The sequence below is a fragment of the Canis lupus genome, chromosome 15, assembly GCF_011100685.1.
Source record: "Canis lupus familiaris isolate Mischka breed German Shepherd chromosome 15, alternate assembly UU_Cfam_GSD_1.0, whole genome shotgun sequence".
Classification (NCBI taxonomy): Eukaryota; Metazoa; Chordata; class Mammalia; order Carnivora; family Canidae; genus Canis; species Canis lupus.
The window spans coordinates 31,316,462-31,336,730 of NC_049236.1; the positions used below are offsets into that span (position 1 = coordinate 31,316,462).

Sequence of the window (20,269 nt, forward strand, 5' to 3'; positions counted from 1 at the left end):
TAGAAGTGTAGAAGGAAACATTTGTGAATAGCCCTGAGACTTCAGTCACCCACAAGAGTCTCATTCACTGTTGGTTGCAAATTTAGTATCATAAATAATTATTAAAATATATTTATTAGCCTTTACTCTACGTTAACCAAGAAGCCTGGATTTATAAGAAGTATATATAACGCTGGCCTATTCAACCAGCAGGTGGCATCTTGCCAGGCTCTGTCTCTAGGGCAGTGATTACCCCTATCTATGGGGCAATCACAGAAGTGTAGACAGACTAGGGCTATCAACCAGAAAACCCAGGCAAGATGAGCCAGCAGAATTGGTGGATGGTATCTTAAACCAGCCTTAACAGTGCTGCAGAGATTATAGAAAAGATGAATTTCAATTGGTAGAAGAGAATAGGATATTTTATAAGGACTCAAGTTGGATGTAATTTCTAATTGTGAAAATCCACAAAAACCCTGACCACCAGGAAAAGATACATCAGATTTCTTGAAAGATGTGTTAGATTGGAGTTTACCATTTCTCTTTAAAGTAGGCATTCTCCTCTCCTCACTCATCCTTCCTCATGCCTCTGTACATTGTTCCCACTTCTTCAGCAGGCTGCAACCAGTAATCCTGCTTCTATTTTTAGGGTTTTAAATCCTGGCTTCAAAGGTACTCAGGCAGTAGACTGAGAAGCCTGTGGGAGTGTGGAGGATTAGCCTTAGGCAGCTGTATGACAAAGCAGTCTATTCACTCCAGATAAGAGTGAAGGAGGTTGAGATGTATAATTCATTTCACATACATTTCTCCTCCAGACCACCCCCCCCACCCTTGAATATAAAGGGGAGGAAGTTCCATCCTCCACATCCCCACCCACAACCTTGCATTCTACTGGTCTCTTTGATTTCTGCCCTTGGGAAGTAGAGAGAGCCACTATTGCATACTGGGATGCCTAAGTGGGGTTGAATTTGGTTCATCCCAAGCAATTGCACTGCTGGGACTTTGCTTATGCTGTACTATAACCTAGTCGCACCCAGTGATGCATCAGCTATGCAGGTATTGCATCCACACCTAGTGGGTGGGAGAATGATTTCCATATCCTTTAGCACCTTGAGAAATGTCTGCAAATTGCTCGGCACACCACAGTGGAATGACTCACATGACACACTACCACTTTCTCAGCAGCTTTCAAACGCCTAACTGTAGTTCTCCGGCGTTCTCTTTTTGGTTGCAAAATGCAAGGCACTGAGCTTTGACTGAAAGGAAAGCCCTATCTTGGGGGCAGAAGTTGCTGTATATCTGATCTAAATTTACATTAACCTCTGCTGGGATTTCTTCTTTTCCTGGACACTGATTTGGTAAGGAGGACAAGTCGGTTTAATGATGGCCTGGCTATGGCGACTCTGAGTTATGAACCTATTTTGAGTAATTTTGAATTATTCTGTATTTAATTTCCTTAAAGGAGCAAATTAACCAGTTTATTAACCTTTTTTGACACTAAAACTTCATCAAGGGAATAGAACAGAACACATTTGTGTGGCCTCAGGTAGTGACAGCAGAAAGGTAAATTCATTAGTAAACAAAGAGTCTAAAACAAGATAATCATGAGAGCAAGTGGCCAGACTGTTCAATGTGGGTAACTTTGCTCTTGTAATTAAAAGAAGTTTTAAGCTTAAATGCTCCAAAACCCTATACATTCAATCATCTCACTTTTCACGGTGCTATAAAGATGTTTAGTTACCTCTATCTCTTACTAGATTATAAACTCAGGAGAGTATAAATTTTATTAATATTTTTATGCTAATTATTATCACTGTGCTATCCTCAATATCTAAAAAAATACTCTTCCGAGGCAAGATACAATGTTGGATGTATCCTTGGTCTTTGGAGTTTCTGGCTTATATCCCTGACAATTCATCAGGAAATCTATTCCTTCAGTTATATTACTAAAGTTTAGACATCAAGATCATAAGTTTCCCCTCCCTCATATAATTTTCTTTTTATTTCAGGAGAAAGTCAGTCTACATTGAAGGTAAAATCCACAATAAAAAAATATCATAAAACAAACCTACACAAAATTTCATTATGATTAGAAATATTTCTATATTCCAATAAATGGCTTCCTTATATGAAATGAGGGTGACGTATAATAGCTAATATGCACGTACTGTTGCCTATTAGTCACTATTCCACATTTTAACTTATTTAATCCCCCAATCATTCCCATTACATAGACACTATAATAGCCTTACTTTACAAATGAGGACGCTGAAGTAAGAAATGGTTGGTTAATTTGACTGTGGCTCCACAGCTAGTGACTGGCAGGTCAGGAATTAAAATCTCACACTGTGAATGCTGGTGTATTAAATAGTGTACTGCCCCCTCATTATTACATTATATTAGAACAATCAAAGAAACCCAGGCAAATCTTTCATGCTCATTAAATATTGGTCAACTTGATTTCCTTTATTAGCATTTGAATTTCGAGATTTGAGGGTTAGGATACTGAAATATTATTAGGTTTGGACCTAAGACAAGAATATGGATAAAAACATGTTACCTCTTTAAATTCCTGAAGCAAAGCTCCTTGTGATGTGTGGCACTGGGTATGTTTTTGTGGATGGAGAGGCCTTTGAACATCATTACACTGTGACTACATCAATGTGGCAAGGAAAATTCCTGCTGTATAAAGAAGAACATTGGAAATTGATAATCCATAATTCAAAACAACTGTTTGGTTTGTATGTTGACTTAACTAGTAAGTCCAGTGCAAGGTTTCCCAATTTTTTGAGCATAAGGACTCTTTTCATGACCAAAATATCTTATTGCACATATGATAATAATTGAGTTTTAAATAATTGAGTATTTAAATTAAATTACTTAAGTGGGTTAAAAATACAGAATCACATAATTTCTGTAATTTCTAAGAAAAGTTAACTTACAGAGATCAAAATGATTATGGAATCAAGAATGGATATTTTTTGGAAGCGTGGAGAGAAAACTAGAAGAAGTGGGGTGTTGTGGTCAGGGTAAGGTGATATCAATGCAGGGGTAGGCTAAGCTGCTTCCAATTTCCAGAGCGACCACTGGAGAATATGGTTGAGGTGCAGAAAATCACTGGAAAAGAGCAGAGATGGTCTTGTAGGGCCTGGAGCTTACACCACAGGGGAAGATCTTTAAAAAAGAATACAAATGACAAAGTAACTCCCAGGGCCTTGGACAGGGCATATGCAAATAAAGGGGGGACCCTGAAGCTTCAGCCTTATTAGTTTCAAGGTAAGGTCAATCCTGGAGATTTTAAGAGGTTGGAAATGAGTCACCAACGAGGGTGCCAAAGTTTCTGTTGTGATCCCATCCTTGAAGTAGAAAGGCAGCCTGGGAACCATGTGTCAAAGCCTTCAGTGACTCAGGGGGATGAATGAATGAGAATTATCTACATAGAAAGATTATGGAAGAGCAAGAAGACTGTCATAATGAATATCTATTGTGTGCTCAATATGTGGCAGGCAAGCTTCTAAGCACTTAATTTATTTAGTCTTCATAAGAGACAATGAGCAGATTTTTTATTTTAGGGATCAGAAACAGGTATTGGGGGAAAATTTAGTAACTAACTTGTCCATGACTACACAGCTAAGAAAAGGCTGACTGGGCCTTTGAACTCCAGCCTTCTGGCGCCTGAGTCTGCATCTTCAACAACTGTGCATACCAACCATATGATAAACCGAATGGACAAGCCTCGAAGGAAGAATACTGGCCATGAAGGTAGGGGACTAAACTTCTGTAGATTACAGTGGAGAGCAAAAGGATAATTACCTTAAAACATCTTAGAGTGAAAGGAGGAACAATCTCCTTAGTTCATTGTCTGGTTTTCACAATGCTTGCCATTACAGATGGAATTTATCTGTTTTGGCATTGCAAGGACAAAACTGTTTTTTTGTTTGTTTGGTTGATTTAGTTTGGGTTGGTTTGAACTTACTTTGGTTTAGTGAGAAAACAGCTGGAAAGCCACCTTGGATGTCCTCAGATGGGTTAATAATTTTTGAGGCACTAGAAGATCTTCCCATTTTCCTAAGACAGAAGTACAGGATGCCCTAGATTTTCCCTAGGATGTAAGTACTGTGTCTACAATTAGAAAAATAGGCAGGTAGGTCTATTGTTGGGAAAGTAAATAAATAGTGATATTTTGACTTCTAAATCTTAAGGGAATCTTGAGATAGAGAGATTCCCCCTGCATCACCTATGTTGGCCATAAATACTATCACATGTGTTCTTCTAAGGCAGACAGAGATTTCTCTCTCTCTCTCTCTCTCTCTCTCTCTCTCTCTCACACACACACACACACACACACACACTCAGAGGGTGTGGGGAACAGGTGATGTGATCACAAAGGCAGATATTGGAGTGAAGTTGCCATAAGCAAAAGTGCTGGAGCCACCAGCTGGAAAAAGCAAGGAACGGATTCTCCCTTAGAACTATGGAGGGAGCATGGTCTTGCCAACAGACACCTTGGCTTTAGATTTCTGGCCCCAGAACTGAGAGAATAAGATTCAGTTGTTTTAGGCCACCAAATCTGTAGTAATTTGTTACAGGAACCACAGGAAATGAAATATACCACATCTATCAAAGGGGTAGCCTGGGAGGGAGAGGAGTCATTTTCCCAGGGCATCCATGGTGGCCTGTTTAGGGACCTGCGTCCGGAGGAGTTCATCTTATCTGTCAGACTGACAGGATTATTTGCCAGTAGCCTCACCTGTCCAGCGTATGGGGCTACTTGTCCTAGCTGAACTATGTGGCAAAGAAGGGTGAACAGAAGGAAATCAATCAGACCCCCCCGTCCTGACTACTTGAGTATGGTAACCTATCATCCTATCTCAACTGTAATTGTATGATATTGGAGAAATATCATAATCTTTCTATGCTTTCCCAAACCAGGAAAATTTGCTTCAGAATCTGTGCTTTTTCTTATTACACTCTGATGGCTCTCCAGTGAGCTTCTTGCCAACGTGACAGGTGAAAGTTTAGATTGGTAAATTAAGAACTAGAGATACATGGCTTATTTGCACTCCAAGTTTATGGAGACATCCATAAGTGTCCCATTTGTAATTCTAATTTTGACTTAAGTGGCAAAAACAATTCCCTCAAAAAGATATTTATGTGTTGGGGGGTTGAATGACACTATGAATTTTTTGCTTGGTTCTCTGCCCTGCTTTTCATTTTCCATTACAAATGAATTTTTAGAGATACTCTGCTTTCCTTCTCCAATTTCTCCGTAGGTCAGTCAAAGAAGTGTATTGAAAAAGCTCCCTTCTCTAGCAATTAACATCAATTTTGACTCAGAATAGTACTTTAATCCGAGACTGAGGCATTGGGATTAAGTTTTAACTTGCCCTACCTGCCATTCAATTAGAATACTCTTTTTGAAGGTCACTTAGCCTTCTTTAATTATTTCTGTTTCCATTAGTGTTACAGAATAGAAATTTACTGATCTTTCTGGTGGGCATTTTAGTTTATGTAAGTTGAGATTTGGGAATTCATTTGGGTGAAATGAGATGCTGGCTAAAACTCAAGGCAAACATTTTGCTGATGCTCGAACCTTAGGACCAAAAAAAGTTTACACTCCCTGGTTTCCCTAGGGAGTGGGGATTGAGAAAACCACAGAAAATAGCTATTCTTGGAAACCCTGCTGCCAGGCAAATGCCATAGGGCAAAGCTAGCTTCTCCTCTCATAGCCAAAGGGTGAGCTAGCTCTGACTGGAACTGCTTGGTCAGGTCTTAGAATCCTTGGGACTGATTGAGAGGACAAGGAAGAGGCCAGGCAAAAAGAAAGTTGACCGGAATGGCTCTTAAAATTCAATCCCAGAATAACTGCCCAGTTTAGGTCTCTCTCAAACACTGTTGACTTCCTGGAAGCCCTCTCTGATGCTTGGGTACTCTTCTTATGTACCATTTTCTACCAGGAAATATGGAGACCATTTGAAGAATTATATCTGTCCTAAAGTTACTACTTGAAATGGACTTTGGTGGTTTGGAACTTAAGATAATTTTTATTTCCATTCATTTAGGATCTGGGAAAGAAACTGCACTGTTTTTAAATAATTTATCTGATAATACTGAAAATATTAAGGGAGTGTGGTATAATTTTCAATAACTACAATGACACCTTTCCTTCAGAGACTGGGGTGACTTGGTGCCCATTTTCATTGTCTTGGTCCTTTCTTGGGTTGATGTTATAGGGCAGGTTTATGTTCTCATTAGGACAAACTGCAATTCACTACAATGCTATATTTACTACTCAACTAGTCATACTAAAAGCCTCATTTCTTAAATGGCATGATGAACGGGGATCAAGGTAAAAATCATGATCACAAAATGCACTGTTTCTGAAAACCTAGAGGAAGACAAAAAGATCAAAAATCTAAGTTCAAGGCTCCTTTGGAGGAGAACTTCTGCAGGGCAGCAGATTGCTTGGGGTTGGATTTTGATTTTCCTAGGGAGAGAAGTAAGTTGTAGACAGTGGATTGTCTACTATTGAGACATTCTTCCAACGTATTAGGTGTAGCATTTAGTGCCTAATATATAGCAACACACACACACATACACACACAGATACACAGCAAATGCGCATTATCCTTAGCCATTTATCTTTGAATTAGCATGTCTCAACTCCAGGATCTGATGTTTTAGAAATGTTTCGATTACATCATAAGATGATGTCCTTCCTTGATATATATTTAGTTTTCCTATAATGTACTCTACTGGTTTGGAGCTTCCTTTGATTCCTTTCCAAAGTGGACAAACTTTTCAAAGGCTTTTTGTGTGATGCTGCAGTGGATAGGAAAATGCTAAAGTGATGTTAGCTACTAAGTAAGGGACTGGACTGAGCAGATGCAAAAGAAGAAGGGAAATCATTGATGGGACTCTCCAGTTAGCCAAGGAAGATAGGAAAAAAGGGGGCAGGGGATCAAGAACAGGTCTGGAGGAAAAGGAAAAAAAAGAAAAAAAAAAAAAGCTGAGTGGAACCCTGTTGGAAAAGGAGCCACGCTCATGTACCTTGAAGTCAGTAACCCAAGTGGGAAGAAGACCAGAAATAGTTGAATGGATTTATTTTAAATAGTAAGATATAATTAAATAATAATGATAGAATGGATAAGGGTGGAAAAATGAATAGGATCATATGTTATATGTATAAGTATGTTCTTGGTGGGCATTATTGAATATTTAATGCCATATGAGCTTTATGGGATGTTACACTAAAAGTGTGTGGTATTGTAAGCAGTTGGAAGTTAAAAAGAAAAAGGGAATAATGATTGTTGTTGACAAGTTTCTTTTTGAAGTAGAGATATTATGATCATGTTCATGAAATGAAAGACAGCATCTGTGCTACCTATCTAGAGGCTTGTGATTTCTTAACATATGATGAGAAATCTTTAAAAACAAAAAGGTAGCATCATTAATTACTTGCTCTCTATTCTAGAAAATTCCTGAAAAACCAGGTGGCACAAATTGCTCAGAAGAGGTGAAAGGGTTTTTCATAATCCAAACAGGAGGAAGAAGGGGAAGTGTGGGAGTAATTACTGAATAAAGATCACTGAGAAAGGACGCTCTCCTTAAGGAGGGGAACAGTTCATTGGTGACTTTTTATAGGGAAAATTCTTAAGTGGCTGCTGATAGCTAACCTTTAAGATATGAAGTGCTTTGTGGGAACTATATACTGGCTGGCAGGCAGGGCTTGGGGCAATATTGATCTCAATTTCATCTGAACCCACCCCTACTTACCTGAAGTTTTTCATTGCTCTAGGTCAGGGAAGAGTTATATAGGGTTCCTGACTATACTGAATTCCTAAAACTGGGTCCTGATGCTGAGAGAGAGAGAGAGAGAGAGAGAGAGAGAGGAATTCTTGTACTTTTAAGTCTGATAGCTTAAAGAAAGGGAGATATATATGAAGAGGAGCATAAAAAGAGGAGTTGAAGACTGGAAGGACGTACCAAGAGCTAGAAATACACTTGACCCTTTTGCTGCCCACATGGCTGCCATTTTAATCACTACTTGACTAAATGGTAGAAAGCAATTACAGTAAGTACTCAATTTAATCACTTTGCATCCATACACAGACCCACAGGGCTTCACTTACATATTTCATCACATAAAGTGTCCACAGTTCTCTGCCTTGCTGAAACAGATATTTCCTGCAAGGATTTGTAGATGATTTTCTGACTTACTTTCTCATCAGATAAACCCATTGTTTCATATTTCTGCTGTTTGCTTAAGAAAAAAGGGCAAGGCTAGCTCAGGTTTTGCATACTATAAGATGTTCCATTTGGAAGATCAAGACTGCATCTTTATAGGGCTCCAACTCCCACCCTTGGTGATCTCACTCCAGTGAATAAAGCCCGAGGTCGGTTGATTATTAAAAACAAACAAACAAACAAACAAACAATCAAAATGCTCAGTCCAGGCTTTTACTGCTCTGGTGTTCAGTGGCTTTATATTGTGACTGTTCCAGATTGTGCCCTTCTCCCAGCCCACATCAAGCTGATTTGCAAATTTACACAATTGGCCAGAAAGAGAGAATCACTGATGACTCAGTATAAACCCATCACCACTCCTGGAAGATATAATTCATAAACACATTCCTTATTCAAATTTAGTAGCATTTTATAGGCAGGAGATAAGCATATTATCTGAGAAAAGATTCATGCCCATTTTGTTTAAAAATCTGTTTCATTATTTCACAGCCACACTTCAGTAGGTCAGTCTATAATAGCTTCTTCTTGGCCCTTAAAATGATTCCTTTGCTTCAGCTTTATAGAGAATCTGAATGAATTATTCACGGATACCTGTGGGCATTAAGAAATAATGGCCTAATTCTTGAATAAAGCTAGTGTTACCTCCTTAGTCATACCTGCAGAAAGAGTGTATGCTTATTCCTTTTCCAGAAACACTTTCCAACCTTCTCTCCTCCCCGTTCATTCAGTCTAACATTTTCATCCTGGGGTTTCAACTGAGATATAACTTTCCCTGTAAAGATCTCCTTCTCTCCTTCCCATACTCTAATAGCGCGTCAATTGATCCTATTTCATCTTATAAAATTCTTTGCCCTTCCTTCCCTATCACATTTACCATACTGCACTGTAATTATCTGATTACTTATCTGCATCTATATTTATAAATAATGAGGGAACTGTTCCCATTTAATCTTCATTCCCTAAGCTAATGCTTAAAAATAGTAGGTGGTCTAAGGAAATCTTGAACAAATAATAAATATCATTGAGAAATCAGTATATGCCAGATGTTGCTCTAAATGTTTTACACATATTAGCTCATTTAAATGTTACAATAACTCCATGAGTTATTTACCATTAATATTCCCATTTTACAAATGGGGAAAACTTAGGTACAGTGAGGCTTCATAATGTTTGCAAAGTCTCCAAGCTAATAAATGGTGGATTAGGGTCAGGACTCCAAAGGAGAGGGCATAGGGTAGGCAAAAAGTAGCAAGTGTCACTACATACAAATGCACTATGGATTATTCAAATTATCTACTAATATTTGGAGATCCTGAAAGGCATGTTTATATGAAAAGCTCATCAATACATTCTATTTCACAAACTGGATATTTGGACTGGTATTTGGAATTTTATGCATTTAATACACACACACACACATATAAATATATGTATTCCTTTAAATTTATTTTTTTTCATGCACGAAAAGCAGATACACCAAACCATTTCCTCTCCAGTTCAAGCTCAAAATCAGCAGGCATAAATCCTTTAGTGTTAAGTTATGTTATTTTTTGAGACTGATATGACACGTCCTAGATTTCAGAAGTAGATGCTGCGGAAGACTGAAGGAATTCTTTTCCTTTATATTATTTTTATTGGTCCTTAGGATCACTATGTTTTCTGCTGAGATTGTGTACAACCAGAGCTTTTGGATAGGGGATGGGGGAGGGGATAGAAATCTTCTGCATCATGAGGAAACTATTTTCATCCTTTCTCCTTTTAAAGGGCTAGATTGTTGCCACAGAGGGAAGACAAGCACCACCGAATGAATTTTTGAGTAAAAAAAAAATTTATAGGACATAAAGATTAAGGGGGAGGGGGAGGGGCACGGCCATCTGATTAGAATCAGATCTGGATTACTGCCACCTAGTGATCTGAGACAACCATCTGCCCCCACATACTCCCAGGAGCATACTCATCAGAATAAATGTTTGCTGTGGCTTCCCCGCCCCCACCCCCAGATATCCTAGTGACAAATTGTTCCTGTAACATTTTTAAGGCCACCCACCCATGATTAAAAAATAATAAGAGGAGAAAGGAAGACAGCTGTGTAGGATTGGGAAAGAGAGGAGGGAAAACAGCAGGGGAAACATCAATATAAGGCAGACACACCAGAACACTCATGCAAATAAGATGGAGAAAAATAAAAGCAAGATCAAAAGCAGTGCTAATTAAAAATGATTGGTAGTAAGAGAAAATGGAAAAAAAAGTTGATACAAAGATAACCAGCATGAAAAAAGAAAAATTTTTTAAAGCAAGAAATAGAAGGCAATAAAACTTCGAACTCTCTGTGAAACTGTGAAACCACCAAACATAAAAGGACAGAGGAAGAAACACTCAAAAAGATGAAGCAAGAATGGCTGATAGAAGAAAGTGGATGGACTAAGAGATTAGTCTTGGGGTAGAAGATTTGAGATTTTTTTCAGAGTATCACATTATATTTATTTTTAATATTTTTAGGATAATCAAGGGAGTATAAGGTTATCATTTTTTTCTATTAAATATAGTTGGGGCTATCCAGTATCCTTGATGTGCAACTCATTTCTTTCTATTTTTTTTCCATCTGTGAAAACCAATTGTCTTTGATATTTTTTCCTTGCTTCATCAAAATAGTTTTAACTACCTTTGCTCCCTTGAGATGCTTTTGAATTTGTATCTGGAATTATGTGGATGTAGTGCATCCCACACTGAACATTTATTTAGGGAATTTTATTTTTATAGCATCGACTGTAACCATATTGAGAAGCTATACCTTAACGATGTATGTTTAGGTGATTATTGAATATTCAGATAACTTCATCATTCAAACCAGGGTTCTCAAGGCGTAAAACAATAACAAAAGCAATAGCAACAGTAATAATACCTAACGTGTATCTCACTTCATATTTTAAAAAACACTTTAACATACATTATCTTATTTTATTCCCTGAACAATGGTGTTTGAAAGACAGGGCTGGCATCATCACCCATTTGGTAGATGTGACATTTGAGTTTTGAAATATATATGAGCTTTCCCAAAGTACTCAGTGAGTGTCTTGTCATCTGATTCTAACTCTTGCAGCAAATATCTTTTCATCACTAATCTTTGTATTCTATTTGAGAGAAGAAAGAGCTACATTTTGTTGTCATTGTTCCAAAGTCTAATAATGGAATGGTAAAGAGTTTAAAGATGGTGTGGACAAAACTTGGAAGGAGTTATCACTCCCTCGCCTTTTAATGGGAATTCCTATGTAGAAGGATTGTTTCCTTCTCCCTTGAGTGACTCATATATTTTCCAATTTTCTAGGCAGGTTGTGAAGGAATTTATTGAGAAGTCTTTGCCTTAGAGGCTTTCCAGCTACTTCTATGGTTTCTTATTCCATTTCTAGATTCTATTGTACATTGCCATGCTAAGAATATTACTCCCTTTGGTGATATACATGAATGCACTTATAAATTAAAAATAATTGAGGACTTCAATCTTTTTGAATGTCTCACCTGTACAGAGTACTATACAGAGCCCTATTGGGCACAGGGAAATAAGCAGGGGCATCTGCTTTCAAGAAGCTTTCCATTTATAAGTAATAGACAGTATTGAAATTGTGATTGGAAAGACATCCATTCATTTATCTATTCAATAAATAATTATCTGGTGTCAACTATGTATTTAGTCCTATGTCTAAGCACAAGGACACAAGGCAGATACCACCCTGCTCTCATGGGGCTTATACTTTAGGGAAGTATGACATGAATATTACTTTTGCTCCTATACTAGGGCATCTACCCATAACTGGCTATCAATAATTCCAACTATTTCTCAGACTTAACTTTTTTCTATTTAAGATAAAAGCAGTCTTATAGCAGCCTCTTTGGTGTATAGCTCTGCAACTTCTACATCTGAAATCTAGGACATTTACTTCTGTTTTTCAAAAAGAAGTATATAGCTTGGCTTCCAACAACTTGTTTTCAACCTGAACTAGAAAAAAAAAATGACCTAGTTCATCAGATTTACCTAAAATGGAAGGGAACAGTGATGTAAATTGGTAGGCAAATGTCTGGCCAGTTCAACTAGATTTTCATGGATTCAATGGCATTTAGATCTGCAAGATTTAGGAGCTCCTGGGTGGCTCAGTGGTTGAGTGTTTGCCTTTGGCTCAGGTCATGAACCCAGGGTCCTGGGACCGAGTCCCGCATTGGGCTCCCCGTGGGGAGCCTGCTTCTCCCTCTGCCTATGTCTCTGCTTCTCTCTCTGCGTCTCTCATGAATAAATAAACAAAATCATAAAAAATAAGATCTGCAAGATTTAGTCCAGTGTTCAAACTTTGTAGATCAGAACACAGTTATGTAGATGGAAGATAAGGGGAGAAGCAAAAAGATAAATTGAGAATACTCTTCAGCAATCCAAGTAAGAGTATTAGGAACTCATTTTGGTTGTCAGTTGTGAAATTTGAGAAAGAAGAAGACAGAAATGAGAGATCATGGAGATAAAATAGAACTGATTGTAAGAAACAAAAAAGAGAACATGAGACTACTAGGAGATTTTTAAGCCTGGGGTCATTACCAGAAATATGGACCACAGAATGAGGAATGGTTTGAGAAGAATTCATAGCTATATAGGAACTACATTGCTGTGGGACCCAACGACTTAAAAATAATACAAATAAGTCCGTGGGATGTTCTGGCTGAATCTAAGCAGGGGTTGTGAGGCCACGGACCCTACTCTCTGCCTCCTCAGGTCCAATAAGCACGTGGGCTTTTGAGGGAGGGAAATGGAGGACATGGTGGAGCGTCCTCTTTGATCTTGCCACTGGGACTGAATTTATTACTGACAGAGAGAGGGCAAGCCATGCCAATAAGTAAGGAGACATAAAAAGAGGAGACAGAGAAGAAAAACCTTCATTACATCTGAAATACTGACTCAGCCCATGTGAGACTAACCCTAGGGACTCTCAGGAGTATGTGTGGTTAGGAGTATGGGAAGGAGCTCTCTTGGGAGCTGGAGATCTTTCATTAGTGGATGTGGACAGAAACTAGGAATTGTAAATTATTATTATTAATGTGACTTTTTTTGCTGACAACAAGTAGATGAGCCTTGTGAAATCTGGGCTATAAATAACAAGAGCCTCCAAGATTTAAATGATTAAATCTACACATAAGGTAGCAGACTAGAAATATGAACAATGAATTCCATGATCAATAGGACTGAGGTTTAATTTGACACATCTAAAGACATATGTTAATTAAAAGAGAAACTGGTCATCCATGAAAGCCTAGAGGGGGGTACCAATAATCTCCATTTATTGAGCGCTTGTGAAATATGAGAGATTTTGTTAAATATTTTATATAATTATCTTACTAATCCTTGTAACAGTTCCCAAAGGTAGAGAATATTCTTTTTTTATTTTGCATATGAGGAAACAGAAGACAGAGAAGACAAGAAACTTACTCAAGTTTATACAGAGCTAAAATTAAGAATTGTTTAAGAAAGAGGAAGTATAGGTCAATATATTTCAAGTATCACGGCTCACAGTGGAAGTGGTTAGAGTGGATACGACGACCAAGCCCTCACTGTTCCAAGCTCAAACATTCAGTCAAGGCACTGTGAAAGCAAAAGCAAAGATAAGTGCATTCCTAACTTTAAAATAAGTATAATCTAGGAAGAAATAAAATATACACAAGCACACCTATGTTAAATAGAGAGCAGTAACATAAGAGTTAAGTGGGTGTTACAGATAATAAGCATTATAAGTTGCAAAGGCATTAAGGTATTAAGGTATTAAGGAGGTCAGGTTTGATTTAGGCTAGGGAGGACAACTTGGCATCTGTAATGGAAAGTGCAGCCGACTTGAGGTCAGCTTTTCCAAAGCCTAGGTATGTGATCATGAGCAGTCACTTTACATTTCCACCTCCACTGCAGCTTCCTCTGCTATAAAATGAAGGCTTTGCATTGGATTCGTTAATTCATTCAGAACATCCTCTTCAAGTGTCCAGTATAACACACAGAACCAGGGATATTAGATAAATAAGACCTGGTTTTTGTTCTCAAGAAATTTACTGCCCGAAGGGGAGCTCTAAATGCAAATAAATGACACTCTTCTAAAATGATAATCACTACGATGTAGTTATAAACAAAGCCCTGAGAGGGACCCAGGTCACCCACGGGTAAGGAAACACTCCAGTGAGACCATGTTTGGGTAAATGTTGAACTGTGTTGCTGGGTGAATCAGGTAATGATAGAACCTTCCACACAGGAAAGAATTGTGTGGATCTTTGCTAATGTCTCTTGCAGCATTAATATTTCATATGTCTTTGCTTCTGCCTTGTTTGGAGGAGGAGGAAGGGAGTGAACAAATGTAGAGTAGGAGTATGCGTATGAATTAATGAAGAGAAGAGAGAAGGAAGAAGTAACTGCCTGGGCTTCTTCAAATCCCTAATATGTGTTCAATGTGAATGCCATGAAGGAGAGTAGATAATTAAAACCTTTGCTGCCTCTATGGCATCATACACCACAAGGTCTTAAAGATACTGCAGTTACAGTATTTGTGCCCCTTGTCAACACTGAGGACTACCATCCAGAAGCAGTTATGTGTCATGCTTAAGAACTTGGGCTTTGAGGGGTGCTTGGGTGGCTCATTCAGTTGAACTTTGGACTCTTTTTCACCTCAGGTCATGGTCTCAGGGTTGTGGGATGGAACCCCACCTGGAGCATCATGTTGGGCTCTAAGCTCAGCAGAGAGTCTGCTGGAGATTCTTTCCCTCCTTCTTCCTCTCCCTCTAGCCTTCCCCACTTGTACTCTCCTCTTTCTCTCAAATAAATATATAAATAAAATCTTAAAAAAATTTTTTTTTTATGTATTTGAGGGAGAGTGGGAGAGAGCATGAGTAGGGCAGAGGGAGAAGCAGACTCCCCCCTGAACAGGGAGCCCAACATGGGGCTGGGATCATGACCTGAGCCAAAGGGAGATGCTTAACCGACTGAGCCACCCAGGCACCCCAGTAAATAAAATCTTTTTTTTCCCCAATAAATAAAATCTTTAAAAAAGAAAGCAACTCAGGCTTCGAGTTAGATCATACAAGTTCACATCACAAAGTCCCTGTATACTAGTTGTAAGATCCTAAAGAAGTTAGACCCTTTTGGGCCTTAATCTTCTCATCTGTAAAATGGGAATAATAACACTAGCTACTTCCTCTTGTGAGAATGAAATGGGTTAGACCTATAAAGTGCTCAGAGCCAGCCGGTGCACAAAAGCATCAAAGTATTTTCAGTGTTAATGGTGTTATCACCTGTTATTCTGTAGCGTGCCTACCATGAGGGATGAGGTGAGGTGCTGGGGATATGTTTCCTTGGTGAGTAGCCTCAGAAGGCTTCCCTGTCTATCCTTCAATAAGGATGGCTTAGAGTACATTTACTTAGTCATGACACAAAGTCCGTTAAGTTAGGCCCTATTCTAGGCGCTGTGGGTCATATGAATGGAAAAATAAGACTTGAAGTCCAGTATTTCCCAAACCAGGCAGTTATATTTCATTATCAAATGCATGCGTTAGAGTTCAGAGGAGGCCAATGTCACTTCCGCCTGGGATATCCAGACAATACCTCCTGGGTGGCATTGGAAGTGTAAAATGATAGACATCTCGCTCAGGATTTGTCTCAGCTGGTTTGTGCACTCCCTTTGCATTCACAAGCCTTTCTTCCTCCCCACCCCTAGTGCTTTTGGAGCAAAATCTGAGCCAGCCGACCCAGGATGCTGGAGGAGAGTCAAGGCTGGGAAAGTATCATGGACTGTGTTAGCAATCAACAGAAAAGATATTTTTAAACAAAAGAAGTTTTCCCAGCTTCCAAGAAAAGAAACAAAAGGCTTTTCTGAAATGAATCCTGGTAGAAACTGTTCTTCTTGTTCTGTGACTTCTATGTCCCTTGGACAAGTCAGCACATAGAAATGGTTATTTTCCTGTCGACATCACCGCATGGGGACCTCTCCTTAGAATGGCATAAGGGCATTAGTGCTCAATCCCATGCACCGCTCACCCTCCAATGGCAGTGACTTTCAGAAACAATAAAGATGTCTCTGCTCGGTCTCGCTCTCTCTTGATTATACTGCAGGCACAACCTGTGTGGGGAAACAATCTCCTGGATCATACTGAAGGTTCGCACAGATGGAACATTAGTGGGAGGAGTTGCCAGCTACTTCCCTGCCAACTTGTTAGTGCTGGAGACATTATCCTCTTGTTTTGCCAGTTTAATAGAGGATCAGTCGTAAAGATTCTCTGTAGGCTCAGCAACATAATTATTATCTATGGTCTCTGCATTAACTGTGAGAAAACATCATGGTCTGAATCTGCCTAATTTCAAATGCCAAGCTGTGCCCACATTCAGCCCACAATCGAACCTGAAAACTCGATATATCCTTAGCATTGTTACTGCTCTCATGGCGGGTGTGAAGTGTGTGTTTGCCCAAGCCATGCTGTTTAACTCTTACTGTTCTGCTTCTGTGTATAAAGGTTGCTTCCTCTGTTCCCTGGACCCTTTCCAACACCAGTGCCCTTGTAATTCAGAATTAGTAAAAAGGTAAAAATCTGTGTCACATTTAGTTCTGGTACTCAGTCCAGAAGTGCCAAGCCCCTGAAAATTTGGAAAACAAACTTCTTAACAGATGGGCTACATAAAGTTTACAACATGTGCAGTGTGGGAGGTAGTATGGCTCTGGGCGAGAAACAGAAGACTGGAAATTTAGGAGCTCAGAGTTTTTGAATTTGCTCTTGTTTTTTGCCTGTAGGCATATCACATAAGCTCATAGCCTTCATTTGTCTTACATGACCTGATATCTTAAACTTATAAGTAACTAATAAGAAATCGGGCAAAGTTTCTCCTACTATGACACAGCATCAAAATGCTTATTGCTACTGCTGGGATTATATGCAGTTGGTATCAAATTGTTACTAATAGGTAGCTGCAGGATCTAGAAAAATCCACAATGTGATTTTTAGGAAGAAAAGATCTCTTTCTTTGAGGGCAAGTATATAACTGGTAAGCAGTCGTCACATGGGAAAGGATGTTGCCAGCCTTGGAAAAATCATGATAAAGATTGGATTGTGAATTCTACTAGATTTTTTTTTTTTTTTCAATTAGGCTCCATGCCCAAGTTAGGGCTTGAACTCATCATGACTCTGAGATCAAGTCATAAGCTTTACTGACTGAGCCAGGCAGGTGCCCCTGGATTGTGATTTCTAAAGCTGAGTCAGCTGAATCCGCACTGCTCCTTTTACATGGCCTCTGGAAACGGAAGATATGTTGGAAATTGTTTAGAACCAAATTATTATGACATGAATTTGCTAATAGTCTACTAACAAAGTTTCTCAAACACGGATGATCATCAGTTTTATTCAGGGGCCTGCTGATTGGGAAATTCTAGAAGGAGAGCTAAGAAATCAGTATTCTGAAAGAGTTTCTTAAATGGTGCCAATGACCAGTCATGCTTGAGATCAGTCACAATTCACAAAAGTATGTGAATCAGTAAGAGTTTTTGACTAAATTGAGGTTGAAATTCCAAAGCCTACAGGAATATGGGAGCTGTCATTTAAGAGGATGGAGGACTGGCTTAGGAGAAGAGGGGAGAGAGACATGAACGTCAAGAAGAGGAATCCAAGGGTCAGCCTACCGGGAAATAGAAAGGAAGTTGCAGAGTCATTGTCCAGACCACGAAGATAGAATATGAAATTCAGCAGTGTGAATAGAGAAAGGTCTCTTCTCTGTGAAGAGACCCCTGAGGTCTTCCCAGTGTACGGGCCACCTCTCTGTAGAACTCCTTACATTCCACTTCCATAATGGTAGTCTCCCGTTTCTAATCCATCTTCCAGAATGAATTTAGAGTGCCTTCTCAAGAGCAAATTCAAATTTGAACCATGGCACTGCCCTGTTTAAAGCACTCCAGGGACACTCATTTCTCTCTGGATCAAAGACCAAGCTCTGTCCTGCATAAGCAGGATTTGGCATACTTCTGCAGCCAAACTGTGCTCCTTTTTCTTATTGTTGATCACCTTGTAGGCATACTGACTTTTTGTCACTCTTAGGACACACCAAATTCCTTCCTACCTTGGGGTCCTCACACATATTGTCCTTTTAATGGCAACATTTCTCTGTTTTCCTCCACATTCTCCGTCACCACCACTATTCACCTGGCAGGTTTCTGGTCACCTCCAACAGTACACATGAGAGACCACCTATCCAAGGAGGGCTCCTCTGACCATCCAGCCTGAATTAGTTTCCCTCATTATACTGACAGGATACCCTATGTTTTCTTGATAGCATGAATCATAATTTAAAACTTTATGTTTTAAAGTTGCTTACTTGCTTGACTGTTTAAACTCTACAGGAGAGAGAGAGAGAGCCTTATAATCGCAGTCTGTTTCTTTCATCACTGTGCATATTGTGTCTTCCACAGTCCTAGAACATAGTATGGGCTCAACAAATAATTGTTGAAGTAATCACAGATGTTCAGAGGCCCAAGAAAATTAAGGCAAAGTAAGAAAGATGATTTTCCTTATTAAGTCCTTTAGTGTGCCATGCATACTACGCCACACACCTAATGGTATTGTTCAAAGTGTTATGGGGGACACAGAAATGAATCACATGGTTGGAAAAGACAGATGTGTAAGCAAAGATGTGTAATAATTGGCAGAATGAAGCAAGTTGTATGACAGAGGCACAACATCTAGGAGGAATAATTAATTTTGCTTTATAGAGCCAGGCAAGTTTGGCCAAAGGGGGAACCTTTAAACTGGGCCTGAAAGCTATACAGGATTTCTAGTCGTAGAATGTAGTGAACAATGAAGTTTCTGACTTCCGTTATAGCCTCCTTCTGTTAAACTGAGTTCCTCTCTATTCTGTTAGGTTGAGATGCTCATTAGAGGAGGGGAAAACAAAACAAGACAAGTCTCTAGCCCACTAACCATAGCTGATTGGATTTGAATTGATATCCTGTTCTAAGATAGTCAAATCTCCCTTCCGGAGATTTGTAGTTGAGACTTGAAACTTCCTGGTGGCTAGTGGCTGATGCTGGACCTGTTAACTTAGTGTTTAAGGTGACTATATCATTTTCCTCTGTTCACAGAGAGGTAGGGAAGGCTGGTCTAGGTGTAGAGAGAAGAGAGAAGAATATGTAAGAGGCAAGATGGAAAGAAAAAGAAACAAAGAAGAGAAGAGACGGACCTGACTGCCCTGATTCTCTGTAATTTCCCAGATTCCATTTCCAGTGCCTGGTGGGTCCCTACTTTATCTCCTTCAATAAGCTAGAGTTAATGTGTTTCTGTTACTCTAACTCTTTAATGAAGACAGATGAAAAAGTGAGGAAGGAAATTACAAACAAAGGAAAAAACTGATGATCTACATGTTCTCCTGTTTCACTGATCTGATGTTTGAGTACCAGGAAGATGAGTAAGTTATTGATAGAAACCTGGCAACTTAAACTACCAATTACGGAAAGGTAAAAATTTAAATGCAAAATAATGTGTGACTTACATTTCCAAGTGGTAATCAGGATGAAAGGGTGGAGAAAGCACTGGAATTGAGGTCATACATGTCAACTAGGCCAATGACTGGTTATATAACGCTTGATAAGTTACTTGATGTCGCAAGGCCTCAGGTGGTAAAAGACAAATGTATGTGAAATCTCTGTTCCCACCTCACTCAAAAGACTTGATAGCAACTCAAAGCATTTTGACTGTCTGGCAATTTCTAGTTTCTCTACTTTCTTTTGTACTCTGAAATTGAGTGCTTGCCCTGATTTCAGGTCTTGTTTTAGGGGCCGTGACGCCAACATGCATAATTCATGGCTCCTTTCCTCGAAGATATCACAGAAAGAAATAAATGGCATAAGAGAAGTGTAACAATGAATTACTATACAAAAGGATATTTTCTATAATGATATGGACAACATTCCACAGAACTGTTTAATTCTGCTTGGGCTCAGGATGTGGGGCAGGAAAGGGCTTTCGGGAGGAGGCAACATCGAACTAGACCATAAGAGAG

General features: G+C 39.1%; 1 long non-coding RNA gene across 2 annotated transcripts; it reads left to right on the forward strand.

Annotated features, from left to right (window-relative positions):
- The first annotated feature begins 1,157 nt into the window (after positions 1-1,157).
- Positions 1,158-19,479, forward strand: LOC119869286. Of its 2 annotated transcripts, none has more exons than XR_005369954.1 (3): positions 1,158-1,337; positions 3,610-3,741; positions 19,353-19,479. It is a non-coding gene; the product is annotated as an uncharacterized LOC119869286 (long non-coding RNA). The 2 variants fall into 2 exon arrangements; XR_005369953.1 differs by lacking the exon at positions 19,353-19,479 and adding an exon at positions 15,951-16,105.
- The last annotated feature ends 790 nt before the right edge of the window (positions 19,480-20,269 follow it).